This window comes from Pyxicephalus adspersus, chromosome 6 (genome assembly GCF_032062135.1).
Source record: "Pyxicephalus adspersus chromosome 6, UCB_Pads_2.0, whole genome shotgun sequence".
In the NCBI taxonomy this organism is placed as follows: domain Eukaryota; kingdom Metazoa; phylum Chordata; class Amphibia; order Anura; family Pyxicephalidae; genus Pyxicephalus; species Pyxicephalus adspersus.
In genome coordinates, this window is record NC_092863.1 from 83,089,098 (window position 1) to 83,108,289 (window position 19,192).

General features: G+C 36.4%; 1 long non-coding RNA gene across 1 annotated transcript in view; it reads right to left on the reverse strand.

Moving 5' to 3' along the window:
• LOC140332616 (uncharacterized) overlaps positions 1-19,192 on the reverse strand; it is a 47,123-nt gene that overhangs the window by 14,112 nt on the left and 13,819 nt on the right. The window contains exon 2 of the long non-coding RNA XR_011921201.1: positions 10,733-10,856. This is a non-coding gene — a long non-coding RNA (uncharacterized lncRNA). The remainder of the gene's footprint in view (positions 1-10,732; positions 10,857-19,192) is intronic.

The following is a 19,192-nucleotide window of genomic DNA, read 5'->3' on the forward strand; positions in this document are numbered from 1 at the left end:
AAAGAAAAGAGCTAATTTCTCCCATCTCTTCAAAGTCTTCTCTTGTACATGAGATACCCAGGAGATCTGAAAGTTTCTCCTTAATCTTTCCTGAGCAAGTCATTTTATTCCATGCTTATAATACGCCAATTTGCTGCATCAGTTATTTTTCTTAAATTATTAGATTTTATCTTTTGCCATGGAGATAAGGTAGCCCCTAATGGCTAGCGCTGGGGCTTCTGACAGAGTATTTAATGAGACTACGGCATTATCATTTTTGTCACAAATTCCTGCGAATGCGTAAGTGAGTTGGCTATAATTGTATTTTTTAATGAGTGCAGAGAGAGGGAACATCGAATAGACTAGTGAGAATGCATGTCACTGTTAATATAAAACAACAGCCCTTTACAGGGAATAAAGATAATAGTAAGCAAAAATTGGAATAAGGGAAAAGATATTATCTCTTCACCCACAACTTGTCAGTTCTATGATAATGGTTGTAGCACTTGTCAATGATATCAATGACTATCATTTTTCTAAATCGCTTTATATAAAAGTAATGGCTAGGAGAAAGGACTGGAGCTTCAATTGTATGCAACGGACGGTATGAACAATCTAAAGCCCCATACAGATATCAGATAGACGTCAGATCGTAGAAAGGGTCTTTTGTGGTCGCTTTCAGTGACCGACAAATGAACAGGCATTCTATACAATACAGAGGGTAGGGAATGAGAACCACACTGTGCTCTTCTCCATAGTAGTGAACATTGGTTGCTCCTGATGGGTTGTTTCATCTGAGTTGCTCAAGCAGAGTTCCTCCAGAAGTTGAAAGGGGTTCCAGGATCAATGAGCAGTTTGTGACTCTCAGGTCAGTTTAAGTAACCTATAAGGGCTATATATAATTCCTGGTATTTACACACAGGGCTGGTTGAAGGATAAAACAAATTTGGCAATTGCCCAGGGCTCCCACTTTATCCTGGGTCCAAATTGACAGAATAGTAGGGTGTGAAGGCAGCTGGAATGCTGTTCATTTGAGACCCCCACTCCATATTTGCCACCCAGGTCCCCATGTTGCCTTATTTGGGATTTAATTGGTGCCTCGGGCAGGGAACTGACATATAAAAGCATGTATCAATAAAATTGCTTGTTTTTATTTCTTTTTAAAAGTAGATTTGATATCACTCTTTTACATACAGATACCAAAGATAATAATATATAGATGCACAGACAAAAAAATCTTAATATAGGCTGTAAAATTGCTAATTTCACCATTACATTACATTGTACACCTTTTAAAGATTCTGTAAATTCATTTATTCCACAAATGCTTTTTAAAAGGAGGTCACGTGGTTAAGACTTGTTCACACTTGTGTTACGCATTTTGTAGGCAAGTTCCACTCTCTCATGGGATTACGAATATATTGGCTCTGTATGCAAGATGATTGGTCAACAATATTTTCCAACAGTCCTGCCAGGGATGGTTGGGATGGAATTAAGTAAGTTTCACACCAAGAAGATTTTACCATTTAAAATCCCATCTAAAGTGAGTTATAGTGAATCACCAATCTTCTGGAATATATGGAATATTAGTGCAACATTTCTATCAACACATAATATACAAAAAGGTCTAAGGTTACCTTCCATATATCTAACTGGTTTTCTGTGGAGCTAAGTGTGAGAATGAATTTCTCAAGGGTGCGCCAACTAAATCCCTGGCAGAAAGTTGATACAAATTTACCTGTTCTTTATGATAACTAGGAAAGAAGAGATCAAGAAATCAAACTTTCACAAAGGAAAGCAAAATTATTATTATTATGCTATATTTAAGCAGCTTTAACCTTAAAACTACAGACTTTTTTGAGTTAGTGTTGTTTCTTAAGGCTGGCAGCAAAGAAGACATGATAGAAAGGAGGTATAGGTAGTGGAAGGCAGGGGTGGGCATCGGGAGGAGCAATGTGTGCCACTGAACAAGGGCCCTCCTCAGCCAACGGGCCCCATATCAGTTTGGAAGGAAGGCAGTTTTGCACAGGGGCTCACTGTTGACTATGTCTGTTATTGGAGGATCACTATATCATAAAATAAACACTGACAGCTGGTGGTTCCAGAAATTATACCTTCCCCCTCTCACAACACCCTGACAGTATTAATATACAAAATGTCATATTTATTTATTTTTTTAAAAATTATATTTATTTTTTTTGTCCACAGTAAACAACGGTAATTTATCTGTGTAAAACCACGAAGCATTCCAGGTATGTTTGCAGCATCTAACGATACAAATAGCCTGGTGGGTCAGATACTTTATAAGATAAAGTAGTGAAGCTGTGAAAATATGTTTTCTATTGATTGTGCCTAATGCATAATTTCTCAATATTTAATATATTGGAGTAAAACTGCATTCAATGTTATTACATCCCAGACCTGTTCAGATCTTCCGTCTGATTCAGTATAAGCATATAATAGAATTATCTGGTAATGTATACACCATATTGTCCTATAGGAACAATGTATTTTTTCTGATTTATGTTCAGTAAACAAAGTACAGTACAGGCTGCTTCATCCAAACATGCGATGGCTGATTTTACCAAAATAGCTGCATATCTACCATCCTGTGTGCAGCACAATTGAGAATCTGCAATTGAGAAAAATCCTAAAACAACATTCCATACCTATAGAAATGCCATGTTCACACAGGGTGAATTTTAATTTGTTTGTCATTCTATGTTGGTTTGTCTTCACCAACAAAAAGCAAAGGAATTTTTATTTCGTCAATAAACACCATAAGATTCAGAAAAATAATACATCTGGCTTGCCATACATTACAAATCTTACTGTGTAGAGACATATGAATTTTAGACAAGGGAGAACTGGGGACCTTTGGCTTTGGTGTCAAACACACCTAACTAGCCCTATCAAGACCAGGAAAGGTTTTTGCCGGTGTAAGAAATTGTATCATATTCAATGGGCTTGATTAATCATGGCTCTCCAAGACTGGAGAAGATTAACTATCATGGGAGAACCTAGGTGATTCAACAAACCTGGAATGGATCTGCTCCAGGATAGAAAACATTTGCCAAATAATAGGAAATGATTTTAAAAGGTGCATTTCAGGTTTTGGTTTGCCCAGGTTCTTTCATGATAGTCTATCCTCTCCAGTTCTGAAGAGCTTTAATAGGCCTAAGTTTATTTTAGCAGTCATTGCCAGAGTTAGCTAGTGTTGCATATTTGATAGCATAGAAAATTGATCACTTTTTAACCTCTAGAAGAATTAGATGCAACAAAAGAAAAAGCAACACATGAAAATGATTCTAATTAACCTACTGTTGCACATATATGATCTTTATTTTTTCAGTGATAGATTCCTTTAAATCTCAGTGGTTTTATTTCCAAGATGTTTGCACCGTGTAGATGATAAAATTGAACTATTTTCCAGGAAGCCTAACAATCAAACAAGTCTCCTATTTTAATTCTACTGCATACGGATAGCTGCTATTATATTATTATTTTTATATGTTTTTGTTTTCTAGGTTAATTTTAGGCAGTAAAGTGATAACTGGTTTAATTGTATGTTGTTTGTTTATTTCAACAATTCAATAAATTGCTGCATGCATGCCCTGAAACATTATTGCCAGGGTGCTAATCATCGTTTTATGTTTGATCACGCTAAAAAAAAAAAAGGGTTAAGAAAAAAATCTTTTAATGAGGATCGGTATTAGATGATATCAAAATGAACAGATGGTGACGCTCATGACAAATCCAGTTTTAACATGTTTTGTACAGTAATTATTAGGTATCTGTAAAAGATAGTGACACCCTTCCACTGCCAGACTGTATAATATAATGAATGACACTATAAGAATATATGAGAATATAAGAATATTTTTCTATATGAATATAAGAAAAACATGACAAGAAACTGACAGCCTGTGACTGTAGTAATGAGATGAGCCAACAGGTCAGCAAGGTCACCATCAATTTGATTTGCATGGGTTCAGTTAAATCCAGGTTTGTTGAACTTTAAATGTTTGAGGAAGCCTAAATGAATTGAACTGGAGCAGGTTTGCTCATAACCAGTCAGCATCAAGACAAGAAACCAAAGCCAGTAATAATAACTGGATAGAATATTCTAGGTTCAGTAGGTCACACTTACCTCTTTTTTGATAAAGCACAGGCACCTCTTTCTTGGGCATCTGAGCAGTTCTGACCCTGCTCTACCAATTTTTATCAGTTTCACCCTTCCCGCCGGCCAATCAGGAAATAGCCTCTAAATTATCCCTGGCTATTTAGCTAGCTCAGACACAGCACTCAGCATCTGTGCAATGTGTCACTATTAGTGCTTAACCCCTAGCTCTGCTGAGCATTTCCTCTACACCTGTTGATTCAGTGTTTTCCCTGTCCTGCTCCTGTGTAACACCTTATTGTCTTATATGCTCCCTTGTGCTTTTCCAGTGTTCCCCTGTGTCTGCAGTATCCCTGTGCCTTCCGTGTCACCTTTACCTCTTGTTGCTTCCAGTGTTCTTGTGTCTGCGGTGGCCCCTATGTCACTGGAGTCTATTTCCTGCATCCCTTGTTTTTGACCCCTGGCTTGTGACCTGACCTCTCTTGCTTGCTGCCTGCAGTGACCCTGGCCTTCCTTGACAATTCTTCTGCCTAGTGATTTGGTACCGTGTATCTTCCTGCTCACCCTGGTGTGCCCAAGGACAGCAACCTGCTAGTAACCAGCAGCGCAACATTCTCACCACTAGAGGCTCTGGAGAAGACCTGGTTACCACTTGGATTCTGGGCCTTGGCCCGTCTCAGGGCTCACACCACTTCTGTGGAAGTCATAGTGCCCCCTAGTGGTCATGTCACCTCAAACGTGGCACAGTAACATATGTATCACAGTAGCCAATCTGATACTTTGTTACAATGTTAGGTTTTTTAATTTTTGATGGAAAATTTATACCCAACAAATAACCTGGGATATTTATTTGGCTAATGTGTGTATATTAAGTAAAACATCTTTATTTACATAGATTAAAAAGTGTCCCTATTTCGGATTAATGTAATTCACATAAATACCAGTACAGCATGTAGTCATCAGTACTGGTAGTACTAATAATGTACCCATATATTGTTAAGCTCCCTAAACAGAAATACATATACACAAATTGTATAGCTTTAGAAAATGGTTGCATAAGAAGCGTCATAACTGACATAAAACTTATCTTTCAAAATTATTGTCACATAGAGGATGGGGGTTTAGATATTCTCAACGCATTTTGTTGTGTTTTTGTTACTGCTTCATCAGGAGAATGGGGTATATATAAAACTAGTATGAACTTTGTATGGCTGTAAATAAATGGCAGGCAGATACATTGGAAATAAACTGCAGCTGTAGCCAAAAGTATATGCCATCAGCAGTCAAAGGTTTTATGCCTTTTCTATTCTCCGAAAAACAAAGTAAAAAAATCTGGATTTGGGCCTAAAAAAATAACCAATGTTAAAAGTATACTTCTAATATAATTGCATTAAATATTGTATACAATTTTATAATGTTTTATTTTATATTTCAGCAGATTTCACAATTTTAATTCAGTAGGGTTTTCTTAAGATGATTAAATTTGTGTATTGCGCACACACACACACACACACCGTTATTAGGCTGCAAGTACCCAAATACAACAAAGAAATTGGACATATGTTCCCATACAGATGCCAAAAGATTATGAATACATTCCATCCATAATGAGCAGGATAGGTCAAATGAGGAAATGAGAGAGAAAGTTACAGGAGACACACATTTGCTCCAGGAGGTCGTCCAAAGACGACTCGCATTGTTGACCTGCAGCTGTGTCGACATTTGCAGTCCTATCACATAAATAGTAAGGAGTCCAAAAAGATTTAAAAAACTCATCACTAAGGCACTGTAAAGGAATGCAAGTTTAGTTACTTATCTTGTTTATCAAGATCAACATCAAACTGCTTGAAGAGGACCTTTAATGAAAATCAATTACATGTAACAGGTGATTAGGGGGGGTGCAGCCAGCATGAATGGACACCTCAGGCACCCACCTGCAATAATTTTGTATACAAATGTGACAAATATACTTACCTTACCAATATCTTCTGCTCATGGCGCCCAGGCAAAGACAACATTACTACCCCTCCGAAAAAAGCCCTGTAGAATTCACAGAGGTCATTTATTTATGATTTTGCTAGGTCTGTATTACACAGTACTCTACCCAGCATGAGAGTAAAACCACACCCAACAATGTTGAAAATAAAGATGAGGTAAGTATAATTCTAACTTTCTTTACAGGTATGTTTTCCTCTACATATAGCCCCTGATTTATTAAAGCTCTACAAGGCTGGAGAGGATACACTTTCATCAGAGAAGGTGGGTGATCCAGCAAACCTGGAATAGATTCCTTAAAAGTCATTTGTTAGCAAATGTTTTTAATCCTGGACCAGATATATTCCAGGTTTTCTGGATCACCCAGCTTCAATGATGAAAGTGTATCCTTTCCAGTCTTGTGGAGCTTTAATAAATCAGGCCCATAGCAGGTGATTTGGAAAGGGGGCCTGGTCAGCATAAGCATACCTTCCTCCTAGTAGTGAAGTGAAATATTTATAATAAATAAACATTCTTTATATAGCGCCAACATATCATGCAGTGATGTTAATTTAATAGGGGTTGCAAATGACAGTTACAAACAATGACAAGGAAGAGGAGAGGACCCTGACCAAAAGAGCCTAAATTATTAGTTCTTTATCGGGTTTAATAATAAATGTATATATGCATTCTATTGTGTTTGTAGCTGTTTGACTTGAGTTTCACTAAATGCTTTATAGTATGATATTCAGTAAACATCCATTATGAACAATAAAAGAAATAAAAGATGTGGTGCTTATTGGCTTACAACATAAAGAAAAACAGAAAATAATAGAAAATGCAGAAACATGTTGAGGGAGATAGGAGAAGACTGCAGATAGTATTCTCTGTATCTGGTTGTTGCTAATGGGCAAACTAAGACTGCAATCAAAAGTGCAATTTTCGTTGCTGGAAGTGATCTTTTGTGAATGTTTCCAGCGACAAAGAGTGACAGATGAAGGAATACCCCCTGTACACACAGGACCTGTTCTGTTCTATGGAGTGGTGAGGGGAGAACGAGGGAGCGGCATTTATTTTTGCATTGTTTTTTTTTACTGCATTCTTCAGGATATTCGGAACATTTGATAAAACAGTGCTAACGTTAAATACGTCAAGATGTAAAAGCTTTAAAGTTTGTGTTTCTAATACTTCTTTCTTGATGTATTTTAGATATTCCTTGCAAAAACCTAATGGTGGCTGAATATTATAAAAAGGCCATTGCATTTAATCTGCCTCTGAAATATTCCAGTTCATAACAAGAGACTGATCAAAACTTTCTGAGATGTAAAAGAAAAGTAAAGAAAAATAATGATCAACTTTTCCCTTTTTCTTCTCCCTGCCGGAAATGCTAATGTCTGCATGGATGTACTATGAATATATGTTGTAGTATAATTAGTTATTAATTTTTTGGTTCCAATTCTAATCAAGATACAGGTATTATTTTTATTTATATATTTAATGTACAGTGTATGTCAAAGCAGAAACTTTTTTCCTGTTACTTTTTAACTGATTTCTAGGGTTTTGTTAGAGAGATTTACCATCACTTCCTGAACTAGTGACAATAGTTTTATCAGACATGAAGTGAGGGGAAATTAGCAACAGGGATACCAAGAAAAAAAATGTTAAGGGGGGTTCCAGCCTACTACTGCTCTACTAAAAAATATCATTTCTGGATTGCAATCAAAAGTTTCTTTTACTGTCTTGTAAAATATTGGTAACAGGACCCAAAAAAAATCTTGGACTGATTCTGACACTTCTTTGTGGCACAGGGGATGTCACATGGTGTCTAATTTATTAAAGCTCTCCAAGGCTAGAAAGGATACACTTTCATCAGTGCAGTTGGGTTATCCAGAAAACCTTGAATGGATTTATTTAAAGTCATTTGCAGATTCATTCCAGCTCCACTGATGAAAGTGTATCCTCTCCAGAGCTTTAATAAATCAGGCCTATCAACTCATGGAAGAGCTGGGATCTTGAAATCCCTCAATATTGTATTTTTGTGATGATCTGGGGTGAATTATTGCAGAATTCCAAGCTTACATCCCTGTTGGGGGGCACAATGACATCACAAATGCCATACAGTAGCCAGGACTGAGTTTTTTTTTAGTGCTGGGTGAACTGTTTGGCAAAGCCATTGGGCTGCCAAAATGAAGAGCCTCTGTTTGTCATGGAAGAGCCACATGAAAGAAGAATTCAATTGCTTAAATGTTTTGGTTACCCCGGGTGATCTTTCTATAATGTAAAAGTATAATGCAAGTATGGTTAGTAAACTTCCAATTACCCTGCAACCCCTTCTCCATTTATAAAACAGCCATGCCCCCCTCACATGCACATAGGAGTTACATTGACCCCTTAAAAAATTGTGAAAGGACTGAGCACATGCATGGATTAGCATGTGCTTGAAAAAACAAAGCTGCCAGGCACAGAGAAGCATTTATGACAAATCAGATATACAAACTATCTTCTGTCATAAAAAGCCTAGCAGCTAATCTATTTTTTTTAACAGACTTCGGTTCCACTTAAACAACTTTCATGGCAAATTATCAGGCAATATTTCAGTGAAAGATGCAGATTTAATAAGACTGAAAAATGCTATAAAATTACATTAAAGTGTTAAAACATTTGAATGTTTTATGTGGTTGGGCTTAAATCTACAGAGCTCTGTAATCATTAATACATCATTATTGTATTTTTTGAAATGCAAAGTGTAAGTACCTGCTGAAACTGCAAAAGGAAAACATCATTTCTCTTTACCTGTTTGATAGACTATGGTACTATTAGGCAGATTTGTGTAAACCTAAACTCTGGATTAAAAGAAATACAGGGAGAACAGCTCTCATATATGAATTTTATATGTGTTTAGATGTTTGTCTAATGTTTGTTTTACCTAAAAGGAGGAGGTCCAAAACAGATCAGTAGCAGATCCCAAAAGAAAGTGAAGGAATATCCTAAAAACCTACAATGGACATAAGGGGTGAACATCAGCAATAAAGGGATTGATTTATTAAAGTCTGGAGAGGATACACTTTCATCAATGAAGCTGAGTGATCAAGCAAACCTGGAATGAATCAGATCCAGGGTCCTCTCCTCCTCCTGTGTCACTGTCTGTATCTGTCATTTGCAACCCCCTATTTATTGTACAGAGCTGCATCATATGTTGGCGCTATATAAATAAGGTTTATTTATATTAATTATTTCAAATATTTGCTAGCAAATGGCTGAAAGAAGAAATCCATTCGAGGTTTGCTGGATCACCCAGCTTCACTAATGTAAGTGTATCCTCTCCAGCCTTGGAGAGCTTTCATAAATCAGGACCAAAGATGGGTTTTAGGAAAGCTATAAAGATGGTAGTATAAAAAAAATATTAGACCAAAAGTGGGTAGTCAAAGTGAAACATTAAAGTCTACCTGATACTAATTTCATCTGCAACTGGGTGGTAGCAATACCAGCATTTTAATACTTATTTCCTGCACACAACTCAAAAATTAGTGACAAATAAAACATACAATATTCCCAGAGTCATTTTCCCAGTAAATAACTACGCTAACTCTTCAGCTTTCAATATTTATCGCTCTTTACTGCCGGTAATGCCCTTGTTTTCTTATATTCGTCTCAGGAAATGTATTACCTGTTTTCTAGTTCATGCCCTTTTGGTCTGTCTTTATACCAGAAATAAAATAAGATTTGAAAAGCAGTCATTGAAAATGGATAGAGTTCAATATCTTCCAGCTGAACTATGTTTGCGCGGATAAATGGCGAAGGGCTTGTGTAACTGTGAAGTTAATAATCCAGATGAACTTTCAGGTCAGAGTTTCAAATTACGCATTGACTTTGCTGAATGCCTTTCGCTTTCTGGACATTTTGCTATTTTTGTGCCATTTGAGAGCATTCCGTGTTCCGCTCCATAATGGAGATTACACTGTATGTGTGTATTGTTTAAAGATTGCCTGGGGTAACATGAGTCAAATCTGTATTGTCCTAATCTCACTCATTGCTCTATGAGACCTCCTTGTGGTAGATCGGACTGTCTATAGTTTATATATTTACAATACATGGCTACATTTGGGAAATCACAGAGAGGAGTATACTGGAAACACAACAAGTGTATAATAATGGAGAACACATTTATCATATCTATTTGTATTAAGAACTCATGTGATATAATATATTTGCTGCTCACTGTATACCTTACTGGCACAAAAATACAGCCATGGGATTTTTAAAATGATTGCATTTATTTTATTTATACAATTCAGTGCAATGCAATACTACTGCATGGTATAGAAATTCAATTTAATTTTTTATTTGGATGTCATCATTTTTATTGTTTAAATAGCCAGATGGCAATTGTGCATAGAAATATTTTGGGAGTAAGAAAACTTCAGGCAGATGTAAAACAATAATTAACTGTGCATTTATGTGTTTATTAAAAATGATTAAATGTATGTTTTATTGGAAGCAACATAGGCTCCTGAATGTGAGTTATTAGAGATCTGGGTCTCTTGTTTTTCCCTGTCCACTGGCACTCTGATTAGGAGGGGGCTGTACTAAAAGTCAGGTGTGCTTCATGCTGATGTACCTACATGTAACATGCAGACAAGAGAAAAGAAGAGAGGTTACCTCATCAGTCTTCTGCTGCTCTGTCACTGTCCAGTTATATGCTGTAGAGAGGAAAGTGACCGAACTGAGTTACATCTCTTAAAAGGCGGGTCAATAGGCTGACTGTGATGTGTAAATCTGTGGACTGAATAAACAGAAGTTTAAAATTCAAACAATACAAGCAGAAAAAACTATCATCATCCAAAATGTATAATCAAACACTTTAACACCACTGGGATTGGCTCTGATTTATAAAAAGCACTCCAAGGCTGGAGAGGATACACTTTCATCAATGCAGTTGGGTGGTCCAGCAAACCTAGAATGGATTTCTTCAATGTCATTTGGTATTTGATAGCAAATGTTTTGAATCCTGGACCAGATCCATTCCAGGTTTGCTGGATCAGTTAGCTTCACTGATGAAAGTTTATTCTCTCCAGCCTTGGAGTGCTTTAATAAATCCGGTATGTTGAATGTAGGCAGTTACATTAGAGGTCATGTGCAGAATGGAGTAAGGAATTAGGGATGAGATATTTGTACATGATTACATAGTGAATTGTGATTGTCATCATGAATTGTAAGTCTGATTTTATGTAATTAGAACGTTAATACATAATCCTGTGTCTTCTCCTCCCGTGTCACTGTCTGTATCTGTTTGTCATTTGCAACCCCTATTTAATGTACAACGCTGCATTTATATGTTGGCACTATATAAATCCTATTCAATAATTTAATCATAATAATATTTGCTTTTTTATTGACAAACAAGTCAATCCCTATTTAATGAACAGCGCTGCGTAATATGTTGGCGCTATATAAATCCTGTTTATTATTAATAATAATAATAATAATAATAATGCATAGATCCAGAGTAACCATTATCAACCAGGGATCCATGGCATCCCATGGTTCCTCCAGAAGTTGATAGGGGTTCCGCAGACTGTGGCGGATTGACCTCCCTTTTATTATGCCTGCATAGTTCTGGGTTCATCACCACTCGGTAGATTTATTTGCATGACTATCTATAAACATGGTACTCTGGTCACCACTGTAAGGGACATACTTTCTACTGATCACCAATTTAAAAGGCTTTCTTCTCCAACAAACCCCCAATTAATTCGTTTTAACTCGGGTTTCCCAAAAATTGAAAATTATTTCAGGGGTTCCCCAGTGGTAAAAGGGTTAAAAAAGCTGATCTAAAGTGTTGTTCTTGGGGGTCAACATTGGAGAGCTGATCTTGTTCCTGGAGCAAATGAATAGATTTACCATTACGCATTGTGACCTTTTTTGCATGGGTGAGGCTTACAATGGGGTAGGTGCAGTTTCTGCTCTGGTGAAGGATCATAATCTGCGATGAAAAGATTTATTTTCAGATTATGAGCGATTGATTTATAAACAGTGGATAGGTAATTGATTCTATTTTTATAAGGACAATGTGGATAATGTGTACAAAGTATTAATTTACAGATGGTTATTTCTTTAAATGTAGAATATGAATATAACCAATGCAAATATATACCAAAGTACTTATTTTAAAGTGAAAATACAGCAAACTTTCTTTGACTTGTGTTTAAACCTAGGGCATAAAAAATGTCCATCACTGCTAACGTTTAAATAGTAATAAATACAATTCCAAAAAAATTGATGTAAAGAAATGCATCCATGATGTGCTATTTATAAAACATTTATGTAAAAAGGGAAAACAAAATCACATGAACTACATAAGGTTATATATATCTTTTTTCCTGTTTTTTACAGGTTATTATGGTTTTAAATTGTTCTTCTGTACATTATTGTTGGCCATCAGCAGGTGGTGCTGTGTCCTCATTTAAATTGGGTAACAAACTTTTGTCTCTTGTCTTTGACAGCGAGACATTACTACATACTGTGAGGACACAGTGCCATCCACTGGTGTGACCCAAATGTAAGCCAATATTCTATTTTAATGGCATTTTGAGGGAAAGACTATCTCAGTTTTTACTCAAGCATATACAGTATGTAGAATGATGATAGATATATCATTTCTAGCGCTGACTTGTTATTTAAAAGTATGCACTAAATGGAATACCAAAAAAATTGCAGTACTGATGTCTTTTGTTGTTACTGTATGCAAAAAGACTTTCTTACAAAGCCATGCAGATCTCCCTATGCACATCCAGTATAATTCAGTATTGTGTACCTACAGATTGGTCAGCCTAGGCATAACTGCTTGTTAGAAATTTCAGTTTGCCTGATATCTTTACATATTCCTAAATGCAGCATCACCTTTAGAGTTAATAAATGAACGGTCTACTAATTTTTATTTTTTGTCTTTTGATATTTCAGTTGCAGTGATTATTCTGCCGTTCTGAAGCTTTGCTGAATCAGCTTGGGGAAAGGCTGTGTTTCTTACAAATGTAGACACAGGGGTTGCCTAAGGAAATACTGACCTGACTCAGCACTAATCAAGTCTCCTCCAACTCTATCCCCTGGCACGGACAACATAGTTGTAATTCAGACAGCAGATATACTGTATATCTGTATATTAGAGGGAGGTAAGGTATAAATAGGAAACAAATACAGTAAGCTATTGCACAATTTGCTGAACACATCTCAATGCAAACCTAATTTTCCAAAGAAAAAAACTATCTTCCAATTTTTTTTTATCAGGAATAATCCTTTATTGTGGGTGCAATAATAGATAGATAGATTTAGCTGTTCTGCAATTAGCTTTGGGGCTACTATGTATTAGGCTCATCTGCTAAAAGCCAAATATTGGAAACCCATTACGGTATCATAGTATCACCGGTCAAAGCAAACCTTTCACCAGACCATGGATGCCCTAATTATTGTCGCACTGGACAGTCTGTAGGCATCTATAGGATAAATGATCAATATAATCAATTAAAACGTTTTACCTTGGCTGATTTTGTGCCATGGATTCTGCCATCCTGGACTGATCTGGAAGATCTTAGGGGTAGGGGATCTTGTCACACATGGGAGGAAGAGACAGTGGGGATAGCAGGTTATACACACAGGAATGTGTTTGTTTCCTACTTCAGGCTTTCCAAGTTCTGAGAAGCTTTGGAAGGGTGATCACACACAGATCTTAATTTGTTGCAGTTCTTCCATGCGTCTATGACTACTAAAATCATTGGAAATCCATAACCAATAGGTAATTTCCTAAATGATATGGTGGTTGCTTTAAATTGCAATAAATTGTCAATATATATGCAAATAAATAATAATAAAATTTGGATCTACGGATTTACCCATACCCTTTGAAGCTGGGTTCTTACACCATAACAACTTTAATCTTTGTACTGCAAGTAACTTTTAATACTTTTCAATGATGTGGTGAGAGCATGTATTACAGCACTGTGGTGTTAGCAGGGACCCCCCCTCCCCCGTATAGTATGAGCGTGTTAATGAGCTCCAATTGATGGAAGACCTCACAGCCTCTCTGAGAGGTGCGGAGGAAGTCAGCGAATGAAAATGGTTTTACTGGAGCATGTTCTTTGACTCTGTGGAATATTTGCATTTAGGCACTCACATTTAGAAATATATACTCTTATCATGAGTGGTAACACCTTCCTATACTTCCTGCTCCATCCTTGCCATACCCTAACTCTCAGGGAACTCCCAAATCCCCCTTCCTTCCCCTGTGCTCCCCTGGATGATGATTTTATTTCTGTTCTGCGTAATATGTCGGCGCTACATAAATATTGTGTAGTAATAATAAAATTAATATTAAATGAAGATATTAGCAGCAGACATCCTGTCCAACCATAATTTTACTCCAAAATACAGCAGTAAGATGTGGATCCTATTGTCACCACCAGGCTTTTATACCAGCTATGACACCAGATTTACCACTTAATAACTAAACCAGCATATCAGATAGGGAATTTAATAGGATCATGTTTTAAAACAAGTGGATTAATGTTTTAAAATTAGATAGCATATTAGATAGGGAGTTTATTAGGATAATGTTTTAAAATAAATGGAGTAATGTTTCAAAACAAGACTGTATTTTGATAGATCTCCATCTATGGTATGCTGTCCATTGTCCTACAAAAGTTCCTGTTTGCAATTTTCAAAAATCTAACTGCCCCTAGGGCAAACCAGCTGCAGAGCTTTCCTAAAAATTGCAAAGTCAGTATTACATAGATGGTGTATAATGCTACTGTATAAGGTGGAAGTTATAATATCAGTCCAAACAGGTTTTAAACCACAGTCTTATCTGCTTGTTTCCTGACAGTAGGTCCAAACTCTTGGTTGTTCTTGTTTTGATTGCTTACATTGCGTGAAGTAATGATCTTTTCCCAAAAATTATCTGGAGAACTAAAAGCCTTTCATTGCAGGGAATCAGGTACAGCTTCCTTTTCAGCAGGCTCTCAGAAGAACAATGACAACCCAGTAGGAAACCAAAGTGAATCTCCGAATATAATGAGAATAGCAGTTGACAGAGGGGTATGCAGGATCAACATCAGAAATTTTTAGGCCATATTAGCTAAACTTCCTGGGTCTCTTCTCCTATGTAAATCAGGACCCTGAGGATATGTTTTAGATAATCTAAGATAGAAGAAAAACAGGTGCCTAGGCCCTATCCCAACCTGAAGCAGTCCAAGACAAAAGGTAAAACATTTAGGGTAATGCCTAGCCACCCCAAGCCTCACCATATATTTCCTTTAGGACAGCAAATCTTTTTGAGTATAGGTTCACTTTTAGGGAAACATAATGAAAGATGTGCAGTGGACTGTGTTGTAACTAATGTCTAATGTAATACATGATGTCCTTATCCAGCCAGTTGGCAAATAAAAATGCCAGAGCTTCTGTTAACACACTGACATTAATCATTTCAGCTAAACACACATAATAACCTCAACAAGCAGGGGCTAATTCAGCATTCACAATGCACAAAGTGTAATTAGTGCATGAAAGAGGTACAAATGTTATTACTTAAAACACACACACACACATCTCACAGCAAGAAGGAAGAACGGGGCATTCAGATGGAGACAAAAACTATTTATAAGCAAATAGGTTGAAATTCGATGGTGTGTTATCCTGCATGGATGAAAACTGTTGTCCCGCTGTTTGTTGGAATAAACATTTGCTGGGATTAGCGACTCTGAATACTAGGAACACTGGTGCTTATGTTCAGAGATATGCTACATTAAAACAGAATATTTTCAAATCAGACTGTGCAAAATACATCCTGCACCTGTTCTATTACAGGAGGCACCACACTGCTGTGTAAACATTGAAACAAACTGCATTCAAATGAGAAATGTTACAATGTATTCCATTATCTTTTTCTAAAAATAACACCAAATTCAACAAATTATAACCAAACTTAACAGAAACATTTTAGCATCAGGACCTCTTTATCACCATAGTTGTTATATGATTATATGAACAATTGACTTTGTGTGCAAAATTTACTAGGTTAAGGCTAAATGCAGAGTTTTGACCACAACAATCATTAATAGTTATTCCAGCTGATTTTCAGCTGCGTGACAAATAAAATTGAATCATTTGGTTTGCCTCTACTTTTAATAATGGATGTACTAAAGATGTGTAATATGGCTTTATGAAACTGATGGAGAGCTCCCAGCTGTTTCCTTCTGGACCCAAAGTCCCAATACATCTTACTCAGAAGTCTTAGGTCTGCTTATTTATATGCCTTTGTATAATATATACATTTTAAAATCTCAAAAGTGCTAATATCGCTGTATAGTCTGCATGCAGACACTGTATTGTTTATTTAAAAATAATAGTATAGGAGGTATAAAAGTTGGAGCATTTGTCAATGGACTTTTGTAGCCTAAATGCAATTCATGGGGCCCCATAGAATAATTTTGATTGGGTCCACCAGTGGTTTATCTGACACCTGGGATAATGGGTAATTGATTCAAACCAAGTATGTCTAAATCAAGGACAGACAGCAGGAGAGCTGTTACCATGGTCTGTACAGTACAAGGGAGTGATCAGTGCTTTAAATAGAATTTGCCAGAGAAGAGCAACAATGCAGGGAATTAACATTTAACCTTAATTCTTCAGCTAGCTACTCTGAGGCTCAACAGCATTTTTCAGTATTCACTAATCATTGTCAAAATAGAGAATCTTGGACCTTTGGTGTATACTTATAGCCTTCCCTGCTACTATATTTAACAAGTGCTGAACATTGTGAATTAGTAATATGCAAATCAATAATGTTTTTTCCAAATTTTTTATTATTTTATTACCTCTTTTAGTTTATACCTCTACAAATGTAATACAAGTTTTTCAAACTGTGACTTGTTTCACTATTAAAAACCTCATATGTTAAACCTGTAACCTCCCATCCTAACTTTATTTAGAAAGAAATTATAGTTTGTATTCCAAATGGAATGGATAAAAGCATATTTGGAGAAGGAATCTTGTGTAATTAGATTTTTTGAGGTATGAGATGTTTTACCGATGCACAATAGGAAAAGTATTATCTTGACTTTTGATTGGACTGCATGGTATGCCTACTGCCTACTTGATAATGATCCCCCGATCACGTACTGATGTACCTTGAATAATTATCTGTAATACCCGTCAGTATGTAATGTTGTATAGAGCTGATTTTCTCATGTTTGGTTGATTTTTTCTTTTTTTCTTTTTTCTCAGCTGTACTATTGTGGTAATTATTTTAATTTTTATTTTTGTTTTGTATGTACCTAATCTCCTCTGAAAAAAAATAAATAAATAAATTAAATAAAAAAAAAAACTCATATGGCTTATTTTTTAGTTGTGGGATATTACCAATCAGACATACAGGGTTAATATTAGAGAGCAGCTCAGGATAACCAAAAACTCAAAAGACAATAAAGGTACTACAAAATATAATGCAAAGCACAACAACATTTGGCATCAGCTCTTCTAGACTGAAGACATCAGACCTAGCGGGGCCCTTTTACAACCCTTGGGCCTCAAGGAAATGAAAGCCCATCCATTTAAAAAGCCCATCCATATAAACTTTAGTTAGGGTAAAAAAGACACGTCTATCAGGTCTATGTCTATCAGGTTCAACAAAATAAATGTGAAATCATATTGGTCAAATGCCTGATTATCAGGGCTTTTGGTTGCTACATGCATTGTCCATACTCCATAACGCAGTTGCTATACTTGTAAGGTTGAGATACATTTACAGCAGAAAGAAGGTTTTTCACCAGCATTACTGGTAACATTAACTGAAAGCTAGAGTATCTGGCGGAATGCTGACTTTATGTATAATCATACCTATTAATTTTAGCTACAAGCAAATATTCATCAGCTACAACTCATGCCAACCGCTTATATCATTTTGGTGGGGCAGGATTTTTGCCACCCACTCCACCCATTTAAGCAGCTTACTGTTTTCTTAACCTGGGTGGCTTTTCATTCCTTCTCATGCTCAGAAGCTGAAATAGTGCTAACAGGCATTACTGGGAATATGATGGGCTCATCCCAACAAATTCTCTACAGGAGGGAACAGAGGGAAGATCTATGTTATTACCCTGTGATCAAGTCTATGTCAACTCATCATTATTATTCATTTACAGGTGTCCCTACAGTTATTAAATATTGTTTTACACATGCTTGCATGTTTTGCATGTGGCTAATGTGTTTGTATCTAGGGAACACACCTGTTTACATTTAGAGTATTAACTACCGTTTCATCAACTTTGTTCTTTTGCTTTATTTTTTCCATGGTTTAATTATAGTATACAGTTCTTTTCTGACTTGCATACCTATTCTAGACCAGTGACTCAGAAATAAATGAATCCAAGGAATCATAGCCCATCAAATGATTCTTTGATGACAGCAGAGCTAGATCAAATAGATGATTAAAGAGGCAGCTGCCTTCAATGCTTTATCAGGTAGGTGGTCAAAAAAGTGCAGGACCTGGTATACCCCTATGCTATGTAAGTAGTTGCTGTAGACTGGTGGTGGGTGGACCACCCTATATTTATAAATTGTTTACTTGCATTACTAGTTGTTTAGCACCAGTTTTTTTTTGTTTTTTTTTAACTTTAATTTATCATTTTTATTTTCAGCATGCAGAAAAAGTGTCCCTTGGTAAAAAAAAAGTTTTCAATAACTACTAAAGAAGTAAAAAATACTCCCGCAGCTGCTCTCTCCGCTCCTCCAATGACCTACTAGTGACTACCTCACTCATAACCTCATCACATGCATGGCTCCAAGACTTTTCTAGAGCTGCCCCAACTCTCTGGAATGGTCTTCCTCATCCTATTCGTCTTGCTCCTACTTTCTGCTCATTTAAAAGAGCGCTCAAAACCGATTTTTTCAAACTTGCCTACCCATCTTCTCTGTCTTTTGAAACCATCACTACTTCCCACCACTACATATCTCCCATCCTATTGTGTGTAAATTCCCCCACCTACTAGATTGTAAGCTCTTCGGGGCAGGGTCCTCTCCTCCTGTATCACTGTCTGTATTCGTCTGTCATTTGCAACTCCTATTTAATGTACA